Source organism: Pelobates fuscus, chromosome 7 (genome assembly GCF_036172605.1).
Source record: "Pelobates fuscus isolate aPelFus1 chromosome 7, aPelFus1.pri, whole genome shotgun sequence".
Taxonomy (NCBI): Eukaryota; Metazoa; Chordata; class Amphibia; order Anura; family Pelobatidae; genus Pelobates; species Pelobates fuscus.
This window is the reverse complement of record NC_086323.1, coordinates 130,038,746-130,052,626: the sequence shown is the minus strand read 5'-3', so window position 1 is coordinate 130,052,626 and position 13,881 is coordinate 130,038,746. Positions and strand designations below refer to the sequence as shown.

General features: G+C 40.7%; 1 protein-coding gene across 1 annotated transcript in view; it reads right to left on the bottom strand.

Moving 5' to 3' along the window:
* Positions 1–13,881, bottom strand: part of LOC134568230 (fibulin-2-like) — a 105,308-nt gene that overhangs the window by 79,700 nt on the left and 11,727 nt on the right. The window lies entirely within an intron of this gene.

Below are 13,881 nucleotides of genomic sequence, written 5' to 3'. Positions count from 1 at the left end.
GACGAAAGGGCAGCTATACCACCTGCAAGAATTAGGAGCCTCATAGACAACTATTACAAAAGACTGAACACGGTTATTGATGCTAAAGGGGGCAATACACAGTATTAAGAACTAAGGGTATGCTGATTTTTGAGCAGGAGTCATTTCATTTTTTCTTTGTTTCCAGGTTTTATGATTGTGCCATTCTGTTATAACCTACAGTTGAACATAATTCCTATATGAAATAAAAGAAATGTGTTTTGTCTGCTCACTCAAGTTTTCTTTAAAATGGTACATATATTACCAATTCTACAATGGTATGCAAACATTTGAGCACAGCTGTATGGGAGATTCCCTGTCTAGTGTTGCTCAGTTATAACAATGTTACTTCTCAGTATAGTTTCATGTTTTAAGACAAACCTCAGCCTAAAAGGAAACACATTCTATCACCACTCTATATACAAGCATTTTTAGGGAAGTTTTAAGGAAGGGTCCTGCCCTGACACCCTGTTTTAGTTCCTTGGTATCCCGAATCTGGTGAAATCAGGGAGCTATCACAACACAGCGCAAACATATCATTAGAAGTGTTTGCGGTTTGCATGGGGTACTAGAACAATGCAGAGAGTGCTTCCATACTATAGGTTGGAGCCTCTAGGTTTGGGGCCGACCAGAAGGCTAACATGACCCCCTCAGTGGGTGGGCATTCCCAATACCCAGGTGTTCCCTCCTTGTTATTGGTGGCTCCAGTTACGCAAGTTTCTGCTGACACCCCTTACAATGCCTGCCCTGTTGTCCAGATTACATACATTCCAATGCTGGGAGGTATGTGATTGACTGTAGTGCAGTCACAAGGGAAAGTTTGTGTGACAAACGCCCTGTGGTCTGGTCATTTGCCACAAGCTCCTGGAGGATCCTGCTAGCCAGCCTCCTGCCCCAGGATTATGGGCCATACAAAATACCCTGCAAACTACTCTGCTCGTGCGATTCGGGACTATGTTGTTTGGGAAATAAACAACCGCATGAACCAGAGATCACCCAGGAGCTTGTTAAGCCCAGTTGACACTGTGTTCCAGGGTAGAACTATGGATTCCGTTTGGTAGTTTGTTCGGTCTTAAACTACCGAACTTGACCGACCGACTGACTTCCATGGAAATCCCAAACCCCTGAACCGATCTGGGTGTTTTTGGGCTATCAGGGGAAATATCTGGGTTTTTTATGTGTTTTAAAGATATTTTGGGGTTTTGTGACATTGTATTTTTTTCTGTGCCTGGAGATAATTGAGTTAGTTCAGTTCCTAACTCAATTATCTCTCAGGCACAGAGGAGGAGTGACTTTTAACTAGTCCCCTCTCAGGTCCAGTAGAGGGATTATCCTGTTTGTGTGGGAGTGTCAGGGGCGTGCTTAACTGTGTCTGAAATTGCATAAAAGCAGGCCATGTGGCACGATTTAAGCATTCCAGCTTGTACTTCCAGAACTATGTGACGTCTGGTTACTGGGAGGGGAAAGGACTAATCACTAATCACTGTTCCAGTGTGGAGGATTGAATGGGGACATTCTTGTAAGGACTAGAGCTCACACAACTGAGTGTTGTCCAGTGCCTGGGGGTGGATAGAGTGAGTTCTCCATTCGGCTCCAGGAGGGAGCGGTTCCAGGACCCCAGTCAAGCCACGGTGACTGTGGGCAGAAGTGCTGCGGTTTGTCCCCTGTTACAGCTAGGAAGCGGTCCTTGGCAAAGGTACCCAGCCAGGGATACAGGGAGCTCCGTTACAGTTTGTATCTATTTATGTGCATCTTTGAATGCACCTATAGCTTACGTTTGAGTCTGCATATCAAAGTGCATATACTGATCTACATATAGTAATGAGATCGCTTGAGTCTCAATTAACTGTGCTGTTTTATATCTAAAAATTTTGATCTGACCTGATCTAAAGTTCTTGCTTTAAGGCAGACATGTACAGAGTTTCAAATCACTTGTGTATTTTTATTCAAAACATAAAAGGAATACTCTAGGGCGGTTATAAAGGGTTTGTTTATATTAAAAAATGACCATATATTTTAATTCATTATATCGGTTATTGCATTATATAGATTACTGAAAATATTGCAGAAAAAGAAAAAAAAATACATACATTTCAAATATCTCTTTGTGCAATTCTCAGTGGGTTTGTGTATCTCTACCCACCTTTTATCCTCTTGCATGCCTCTTAAAGGGACACTATAGTCACCAGAACAACTATAGCTTAATGTAGTTGTTCTGTGAGTATAATAAATGCCTTCAGGCATTTTAATGCAAACACTGCCTTTTCAGAGTGCTTCCCGGGGCTGTGCAGCACAGTAGGCAGCACTGCCGTTCAGCATCTCCACGCACTGCATGGGGACGCTGAGTTTTCCTCGTAAAGATGCATTGATTCAATGCATCTATATGAGGAGGTGCTGATTTTAGCCAATCCAATGCTTTCCCCATGGGAAATTGCTTTTACGGGGATAAGGGGGGGAGGGGGGGTTTAACACTATAGGGTCAGGAATACATGTTTGTGTTTCTGACCCTATAGTGTTCCTTTAACTCACTTTATCCGTTTTGTGTATTATATCCCTATACCCTTTTGTATTTTACTCCTCCTTGTGACTTACCCCTTTGCCATGTTTTTGTCTCCTACCTCTTCTTTTCTCCCTTCCTATGTCTTTTATCTCCTTGTTTGAATCTTAGACCTTTTGTGTCTTTTGTCCTTCTTTTTCCTTTCTTACTTCCCTTTACTTTCTCTTTTCCTCCCTTACACCTCTTGGTTTTCTTCCTGAACCCTACATCCTACAGTAAAGTGGACTCGCAAGACTGAAATAGAGGATCTTGCAGTTTGCAGTGAGTGGCCAATAAGGGTAGGTAAGACAGAAGGTTATATTCCCGCTGTTTGGCACCTGCATGTCCAACACATACACACACCACTGAAGGCAAAATTGACATGGGTTCCCTAGATTAAGGATTACAGGCTACCAGACTGATAGCCCTAGTAGAGCAAAATACAGGGCGCAAGAGAATACTGAGAATAGGCAGCAGCTGAAATAGCCTGCCCTTCGGTGGGTTCCTGCTCAGTTCTCAAGCTGGTTTTAGCTCATCCTGTGCCATTACAGAGAGAACATCTTTGAAACATATCAGACTGGTCCCATCCATACGGACAGTCCAGATCCGAAATGCCAACAAGTTCCCTCTGCACGAGAGACACAGCAACCCCAGACGATCGTTTCAGCCTTGTTAGGCATCATCATTGAGGCATAGCTGATATCTCTCTAGGCACCGTGAGCAAGGGGTCCACATCTGTATTACCCTTTAAACTTATGGAGAGCAAAAAACAGGTCGCAAGAGAATACTGAGAACAGGCAGCAGCTGAAATAGCCTGCCCTTCGGTGGGTCCCCGCTAAGTTCTCATGCTGGTTTTAGCTCATCTTGTGCCATTACAGAGAGAACACCTCTTAAACATATCAGACTGGTCCCATCCATGTGGGCAGTCCAGATCCAAAATACCAGCAAGTTCCCTCTGCACGAGAGACACAGCAACCCCAGACGATCATTTCAGCCTTGTTAGGCATCATCAGTGAGGCATAGCTGATATCTCTCTAGGCACCGTGAGCAAGGGGTCCACATCTGTATTACCCTTTAAACTTATGGAGAGCAAAAAACAGGTCGCAAGAGAATACTGAGAACAGGCAGCAGCTGAAATAGCCTGCCCTTCGGTGGGTTCCTGCTCAGTTCTCAAGCTGGATAGCCCTAGTAGTTTCATTTTTACAAATGAAATAGCTAATGAATTGATAAAGACCTGGATTTTATTAAAATAAGTCACCTCTTAACCTCTATTTTTAAGTTCATATAGAGAGAGGTGGCCGGATAGTGAGTGCCAGAGGACAGAACAGGGGGTAACCCTAAGTAATAAGGAGGAGAACGAAAAGAGAGCAAAGTCTGTCCTATGGTGTATAGGTTTATACACCGTATATCATGAGTAAACAGTTAAAAATAATAACTTTATTCAGTGAAACAACACAACATAAACTGAACTATATACAAGGGAGGGAAGGGGGAAGGGAGACAAAGATATAAGGTGCGGAGCACCTAAGTAAATAAAATGCCACTACCTAACTCCAGTACTAGGTAAAAGATGCTAACAACAGGGTACTACAGTGGTGTGTCGGATCACGTAGTACTGAGGTAAGGGCACAACAGGACTATATGCCTCGGTGAACAAAGTGACTATTCAACTCGCTGCAAATTGTGACGGGAACCGCCTGAAACGATATAAATAGTTTTGCTACTGTAATAAGAGCAAAGCGGGGCTGGATTAACAAGTACACCACTGGATATTAAATATCTACAGGTGGTAACAGAGTACGTCTATACACCACTGGATATTCAATGTCTACAGATGGTAACAAAGTACGTCTGTAAGCATATTGTGCTTAAGTTTATAGTCAGAGCATAAGGTGGCTGGATAATTCCGTACACCACTGCCTATAAAGATTATGCAAATGGTGACGAAGTCCGCCTATGGAAATATTGTGCATAAAGTTAGGGCTAAAATATCGAGAAAAGTTGCTGGTAGGATCAGTCCGTGATAAGTTACTGTCCAAATTGCAAACAGATTCCCGTGAGTCGGTTTAGCCGTCCTAATGGAAATGTATCCCCATAATAAGGGCGCAAGGTGGGTGGATACAATGGCACAAAAGGTATCCCTGCCACAGTGGTGTAAGGCAAGTAATAGGTAACCGGGTTGCTCCCGAGGAAAAAATAGGAGTGTGTAATGCGCTATGGACTGTACCCTCTATCTGTGCCCAATGGGCTGTAAAGTAGAGCCTCTTCAAGAACGTAAGTTACGTGTCAAGAGGTACTTGTTTAACCAGCTAGTCTGTTCGAGACGGATATAGAGCTGTAAAGTAGAGCCTATTCAACAACGTAAGTTACGTGTAAAGAGGTACTTATATAACCAGCTAGCTGTAAAGTGGAGCCTATTCAAAACCGTAAGTTACGTGTAGAGAGGTATTTATTTAACCAGCTACTCTGTTCGAGCCGGATATAGAATAGAGAGGAATGGTGCCTTCATGGGCACCGGGTATAGGAAAGAGGTATGTAAGGAGGTAAAAATAGAGTATAGTGCTAGATGCAGGTGTACCGATGACCCAAACGGGTAATATATGCGGTAATCGTATAAGGGGGAGTCCCAAGGGGGAATCGGTGTGGATGTTAGGTAGTGGTGGCCCAACTGTAAGGTCCTGTGGGGCGGGTGAAGGTCTCACCCAAGGTAGGTCTTTTAGTCGATTTGCGTTGACAGGATTGGATATGGTCTCCCAGCTGTCTAAGGGTTAGACAGCTGGGAGACCATATCCAATCCTGTCAACGCAAATCGACTAAAAGACCTACCTTGGGTGAGACCTTCACCCGCCCCACTGGACCTTACAGTTGGGCCACCACTACCTAACATCCACACCGATTCCCCCTTGGGACTCCCCCTTATACGATTACCGCATATATTACCCGTTTGGGTCATCGGTACACCTGCATCTAGCACTATACTCTCTTTTTACCTCCTTACATACCTCTTTCCTATACCCGGTGCCCATGAAGGCACCATTCCTCTCTATTCTATATCCGGCTCGAACAGAGTAGCTGGTTAAATAAATACCTCTCTACACGTAACTTACGGTTTTGAATAGGCTCCACTTTACAGCTCTTTATCCGGCTCGAACATACTAGCTGGTTATATAAGTACCTCTTTACACGTAACTTACGTTGTTGAATAGGCTCTACTTTACAGCTCTATATCCGTCTCGAACAGACTAGCTGGTTAAACAAGTACCTCTTGACACGTAACTTACGTTCTTGAAGAGGCTCTACTTTACAGCCCATTGGGCACAGATAGAGGGTACAGTCCATAGCGCATTACACACTCCTATTTTTTCCTCGGGAGCAACCCGGTTACCTATTACCTGCCTTACACCACTGTGGCAGGGATACCTTTGTGCCATTGTATCCACCCACCTTGCGCCCTTATTATGGGGATACATTTCCATTAGGACGGCTAAACCGACTCACGGGAATCTGTTTGCAATTTGGACAGTAACTTATCACGGACTGATCCTACCAGCAACTTTTCTCGATATTTAGCCCTAACTTTATGCACAATATTTCCATAGGCGGACTTTGTCACCATTTGCATAATCTTTATAGGCAGTGGTGTACGGAATTATCCAGCCACCTTATGCTCTCACTATAAACTTAAGCACAATATTCTTACAGACGTACTTTGTTACCATCTGTAGACATTGAATATCCAGTGGTGTATAGACGTACTCTGTTACCACCTGTAGATATTTAATATCCAGTGGTGTACTTGTTAATCCAGCCCCGCTTTGCTCTTATTACAGTAGCAAGACTATTTATATCGTTTCAGGCGGTTCCCGTCACAATTTGCAGCGAGTTGAATAGTCACTTTGTTCACCGAGGCATATAGTCCTGTTGTGCCCTTACCTCAGTACTACGTGATCCGACACACCACTGTAGTACCCTGTTGTTAGTATCTTTTACCTAGTACTGGAGTTAGGTAGTGGCATTTTATTTAATTAGGTGCTCCGCACCTTATATCTTTGTCTCCCTTCCCCCTTCCCTCCCTTGTATATAGTTCAGTTTATGTTGTGTTGTTTCACTGAATAAAGTTATTATTTTTAACTGTTTACTCATGATATACGGTGTATACACCTATACACCATAGGACAGACTTTGCTCTCTTTTCGTTCTCCTCTATTTTTAAGTTCTCTCAGACATCTCCAGGCCTACCATTCATCCATACAGGATGAATCAATTACTGACCTTGATGTCACGTGCAGGCGTTGGCAGGAATTTGTTCTCAATATATAAGAGTTAGCAATCTCACTTACTTCAAAAATGTACGGCAGGTGTAAAGAACCTGCAATTAGCTTTAAAGTAATGACAAAAAATAGCAAATTTTACCATTTTTGACAAGGACCCAAATGATGTACGTGGAACTGGCTTAATCACTTATTCTTCCTCTGTAATATTAACTTGGTATCCCATTTCTAAATTTTAATAAAATACTAAAGTACCTTTTAAAACTTCATCCATGGGGCGGGGCCGGACCGCCGAGCTGGACGGTCGCAACTAAGACCAGCTCCAGCAAATTCAGACAAACTGAGCTACAAAACTGAGATTATCGACAAAAAAACGACCAGCGTTGGCGGCCCTTACCGGGTGGAGAGCACTAGATCCAGGGTTAGGCTGGCCCAAAGGGTTTCAGTCCCCTGGGGGAAGAATCCTTACTGGCACAATCAAGGCCTACTCCGGCGGTGAGTGGGGCAGACGGCCGCTGCTCCACTATCCCACCCATTGGTGCTCAGCCAAGAGCCAGACCCACGAGGAACCGGCTCCGTTCCCCCCCTATGGACCGGGGGGGTGATCCCGGTCCCCACCCTCGAGCCCTGACCACTGCAAAGCACCCAAGGCGCGGCAGCAAGGCCGCCCCGACCCGCAACTAAAACAGTGCAACAAAGATGGCGGAGGCAGAGACCAGAAAGTCCACAGGCTACTTACCCTCAGTGGCAGCAAACGGGACTGATTGCAGGCACCGGCAGCACAGACCTCCACTGCAGCCATCTACCCGCATGCACCCTCGCGCCCCAACAAGCTACACATCTCATGAAGCTGAGATCTGGCCGAGACTGCGTGATGAGAGACAAGACCGCGACAGGCAGCAGAGAAGGAGGCAAAACAGGCAAGCACGAGCCACACGGAACAGACCGCGGGATCATGAACCACAATTTGCCACTACCCTGACACACCGAGACCCAGAGGTGTCCTGCCGCACGCTACTCCTGGTCTGCCGCACAGCGCCCACCAAACGACCCCGACGGAGTCACACTACACAAGGGCAGCTGACCTGCGGCAGGTACATGCTGAACCCACAGAAGACAGAGACTACCAAGAGACATATGAGGACACTCTAAAAGCAAGTCTCTTTGTCGCACAAATTCTGCCTAAAAATCTGGTCTGAACAAGTAAAGGGGGGAGGAGGGGGTAAAACCTAGCACTCACCAGCGGTAGTTTATACCCAGTTAAAAGTTTATGCATGTTACCTACCTGTCGAAGCGTGACACTCTAGAGAAATCTCAAAGCTTGTTACCCATAATTCAGAGCACGCTTTTTAAACACTATGCTGTTAACCATACATTGTATAAATTGGTTGCTAAATAATTCTACACAGTGCCATCAACTCGATCTACAAGCTACTTTACTAATTTGTACACCATGTCTAAGACTTAGCACAGTATTGTACTTATCTCTTTATGGTTTATCTAGACAAAAAATTGTGCAGTATAATCTAATGCCTTGTAAACTGTATGTTTTGTTTGACCAACTATCTTGCCAATGCTATCGAGGCATGGCTCGACTATCTGTTACCCACATGCACGCAAAAATAAAGATTTAAAAAAAAAAAAAAACTTTATCCATTAGACCAGGCCTTCACAACCTGCGGCTCCCCAGATGGTTTTGAACTACAACGACATGATTCTTTGAATAAAACAGATAGCCAACTCCCATTTTTTAAAAATTAAACTGATTGACACGGAACCATGGCTGATAGCAAGGGGAACATGGGAGTTGTAGTTCAAAACGTAGGGTACCGCAGGCTGTGCGGGCTCTGCATTAGACTTTTCCCATTGAGAAATGTTCACAATCAGTAGTGATGCTACACTAAACAACTCATTGTGGTCATTTGCCTGCGGCCTTATTGAAAACATATAGAGTTTAAGAAATGCTATAATAGATCACTGTAGGTTTGTATTGCAACAATACAGAAGTTACAATAGCTGCTTTATTTTTCTATGTGGAATTTTCTACATTTTTTTTTATATAGTTGGCCGTGTAGACAGGCCATAAATACAGACAAAAACTTTCTTTATGCCTGTAATCTGTATTACATCTTACTGTATATTTTGCATTCCATATGGAAATTCCTGACTTGTTCATTGAAAAGATAAGATCAGAATAGATGGAATAATGTCATGTTTCTACTCTTACAGAAAACTGTTGAAATTCATTTAACTAATTTAACTCCTTGGGACTTTGCAATACAATAAACAAAACTTGAGCATTTACAGCAACTAAATTAAAAATACTTCATTTTTTTTTTAATTATTCAATTAAGCAAAAGCAGTGTAGATTTCACATGCAAATTGCAAATACAAGGCCAAAATAGCAAAGCTTGTAAAAAAAAATGCAGAGCCGCACTTTCTAGAGGTAAGTTACATATAATATAAAGAGGTAACAATATATATAAGAGGTAAGTTACATATAATATAAAGAGGTAACAATATATATAAGAGGTAAGTTACATATAATATAAAGAGGTAACAATATATAAGAGGTAAGTTACATATAATATAAAGAGGTAACAATATATGAGGTAAGTTACATATAATATAAAGAGGTAACAATATATGAGGTAAGTTACATATAATATAAAGAGGTAACAATATATAAGAGGTAAGTTACATATAATATAAAGAGGTAACAATATATATAAGAGGTAGGTTACATATAATATAAAGAGGTAACAATATATAAGAGGTAAGTTACATATAATATAAAGAGGTAACAATATATGAGGTAAGTTACATATAATATAAAGAGGTAACAATATATGAGGTAAGTTACATATAATATAAAGAGGTAACAATATATGAGGTAAGTTACATATAATATAAAGAGGTAACAATATATAAGAGGTAAGTTACATATAATATAAAGAGGTAACAATATATATAAGAGGTAGGTTACATATAATATAAAGAGGTAACAATATATAAGAGGTAAGTTACATATAATATAAAGAGGTAACAATATATGAGGTAAGTTACATATAATATAAAGAGGTAACAATATATGAGGTAAGTTACATATAATATAAAGAGGTAACAATATATGAGGTAAGTTACATATAATATAAAGAGGTAACAATATATAAGAGGTAAGTTACATATAATATAAAGATGTAACAATATATATAAGAGGTAGGTTACATATAATATAAAGAGGTAACAATATATAAGAGGTAAGTTACATATAATATAAAGAGGTAACAATATATGAGGTAAGTTACATATAATATAAATAGGTAACAATATATGAGGTAAGTTACATATAATATAAAGAGGTAACAATATATGAGGTAAGTTACATATAATATAAAGAGATAACAATATATACGAGGTAAGTTACATATAATATAAAGAGGTAACAATATATAAGAGGTAAGTTACATATAATATAAAGAGGTAACAATATATGAGGTAAGTTACATATAATATAAAGAGGTAACAATATATACGAGGTAAGTTACATATAATATAAAGAGGTAACAATATATAAGAGGTAAGTTACATATAATATAAAGAGGTAACAATATATACGAGGTAAGTTACATATAATATAAAGAGGTAACAATATATGAGAGGTAAGTTACATATAATATAAAGAGGTAACAATATATGAGGTAAGTTACATATAATATAAAGAGGTAACAATATATGAGGTAAGTTCCATATAATATAAAGAGGTAACAATATATACGAGGTAAGTTACATATAATATAAAGAGGTAACAATATATAAGAGGTAAGTTACATATAATATAAAGAGGTAACAATATATGAGGTAAGTTACAGAGGTAACAATATATAAGAGGTAAGTTACATATAATATAAAGAGGTAACAATATATAAGAGGTAAGTTACATATAATATAAAGAGGTAACAATATATAAGAGGTAAGTTACATATAATATAAAGAGGTAACAATATATAATAGAGGTACGTTACATATAATATAAAGAGGTAACAATATATAATAGAGGTACGTTACATATAATATAAAGAGGTAACAATATATGAGATAAGTTACATATAATATAAAGAGGTAACAATATATAAGAGGTAAGTTACATATAATATAAAGTATCCCAAAGGTGCTTGATCTTCATTCTGATCTAAAAGCTTGAGGGGAGGAACCTACCTTTAAAAGACTATTAGCACAGACATCACAGGCTTTGTTTGAATGTTTTATTGTGCCAATTAAAATCCCTATGTGTTTATGTTGTTGGATGCATGACCCAAATTAGAGGTTGTTGTAAACTAAAAGCAAATCTTACCTAGCTGATTACAGTAAGCTCATAATAGTATGTGTTAATTATTGTGCATATTGTATGGAAAAGTGGTAGCTTTAAAATTGTGTGTCAGCCCTATGTTGAAGTTTGTGCAGTTTTCAAATAACACCTGGATTGATATTCAAAGCAACCACTAGAAAAAAAGTAATATTATAGTGACCATCTAACAGATGCTGGACATTGGGGGAAAGGGCAGACTTTATGAAAGGAGCAGAAAACTATTTTTGGAGAGCTAGGAGAGGTCATGAACTTCTGTTGGGTTTAGGCTCCTTTGAAACTATGATCTAATTATAACTGCTGGTGGATACTTATACCGTAAGATTCATAGTTTGCATGCCCAGTGTGTGGACATTTGTTCCCATAGTGCTAAACTTTCTAGTGGTTGTGAATGTTGCCCCAGTGGTGGCGTGTCCATTGTGAGACATTTGTATTATTCTATGTATTCACACTATCATACAGATTTCTTTAAAAATCAGGTATAAAACCACACCAAGGTTTACCCCCTAAATAAGCAGTCTAATCTTCCATTGATGGGAGAATCTATCTTCAGCATCCAACATTCTTATAGTACATTCCTGTCTGCTGCTTCTATCCCTTTAAACCCGAATAATCAGACAAATGGTCTGGATGTGCAATAATTATTCACCTATCATCCAATGTACAGTAACATACTTGCCTTGGAGTACCAGTTCCCAAAATGGTGGGGTGTAGCAACACCGTAACCATCTCAAATACCATTAAATTGTAAAAAAAAATATATATATATATATTAGTGATTTATTTCGTTTTGGCTGGCAGCAAGCAACGTCCCCAAAGATTTTTATACGCATGTTTTGAGAGACCCAGGTTCCAAACTTTGAGTAATCAGTATTGCATATACTGAATAATTCTGTACTAGGCTTTCAGCCTGGTCCAGAATTATTTCGTAATTACCAGAATTAAGGTTCCATGATGTTCTTCAGTTCGTCTATTAACAAAGTGTTTCAATATTTTTCAAACCAAGCAAAAATACAAAAAGAAACAAGGTTTATTAGCTTAATTGTTGTATACATCAGTAAAGGTAAATACGGGCATCAAAGATAATATGTAACGATATAACTTCATGGTATAGCTCATTGCCTAACAACAGAACAAAAAATAACATAAGCCAGCATCATAGGGTTTAGTCTAAGTATGTCTAAATATCACGTTAGTATCAAGACGTTATATTAATTTAATAGCCATATGTTCTGGTATTAGTAAAATTGTTCCAAAAAGTTCCATCACAATCGGTCACTATAGTTCAAAGTCTAATTAAGGTTCATTTGCTAGACAATAATAGCATAGGATGATAAGAAAGCATATTTAGACATAGTAACAGAGAGCCTATTTCTGCATAGGGTACAGAGGAAACCTAGCATAAGCTAGCATCCTAAAACTTAACCTAGGTCTATATAGGTGTCAATTTAGTAATTAGACATTATATAAGTTATGGTAGCCACATGTGGCACAGGTTTCCTGTGTTATTTAGACCGTTAGGTCCATCACTGCCTGCACACTGGTTTAATGAATAATTAAGCGAATTCGGTTAATCAATAATAACATAGAACTGAACAAAGCATAGTATAAGTTATGTAAGGTTATAGAAGAAAGTTGTTCCCGCCTTCTAAGAAGGGGGGCCTAGAAAAGGAAAAAGGGCCTACGTGAAGTCCCCTGTTAAGCACCAGTGGGAGTGTATCCCAGCTCTCCAAAGGGCCTTGTGCCGTGCACGTGCAGCCCGGCATAACAAGACACCCTAAGTTAAAATAATAAAAGAAAGCAAGAGAAAAACCCCCCAAAAACCCAATTAAAATAAAGTAAAGAAAATCACAAAGGTAATACAGATAATAAACAGCCTCCCCTCCTCCCCCCGTCCATCCCCTTCAGATACGGCAGTCTATGGTAATCAGAGGTACGCAAACAATGGCAGGCTGTCTGCAGTATGGTAGCTTTGGCTCTCAGGGGTTCCAGGGCCCTCTTCCAGATCCCCCTTCAGTCCCAACCATCCAGTAGAGTATTCTCTGGCGAAGTGGGCACTCGGAAATTGAAACAGTCCGCTGGGCCCCCCCACCTAGGGTCCACAGACCATCCATCTCCTGCACCTCCCGTGCACCTTCAGGGACTCAGTGAGGTGTTGTCCCCTAAAGTGTCTCTCCCAGCTCCGGCCACACATTTGGTTCCACAGTGCTTCACTCGCGGCCACCGGTATACCGCTGTTCCTCACTGTCTAGCTCCACAGGGCTCGCGGCGTTGGGGACAGGTCCCTCCAGGCCCCCTCAAACCTGGAGGCTGTGGACAACATGCCTCCAGTGGGTAGACATTCCGGGAGGCTCCTTCTGTGGGTCAGCAATCTCTCAGGCCTTAAGGTCCACATGTTGCAGCCCTTCACGGCACGTGAGTATGTTCGCATCTTATGGACATGGGAGGAGGGGGGGGAGATCGTCATCTTTGGCTGTGAGTCAGGTTGCTGTCAAGGTAGGCTACGGGCAGCAACCACAGGCATACCTAGAAGTAGTCCGGTAGTCTCAGCTGCTGCTGTATAGCTTGTCATCAGGGTGAAGCGTGGAGGTGAGCCTGAGGCACCAGCGGGCTCAATATACCTGTGTTCCAGGTCCCGAACCGGGATCTCCTGGTCACTAATAGGTTCCCCCAGGTATGTGTAGCATTAG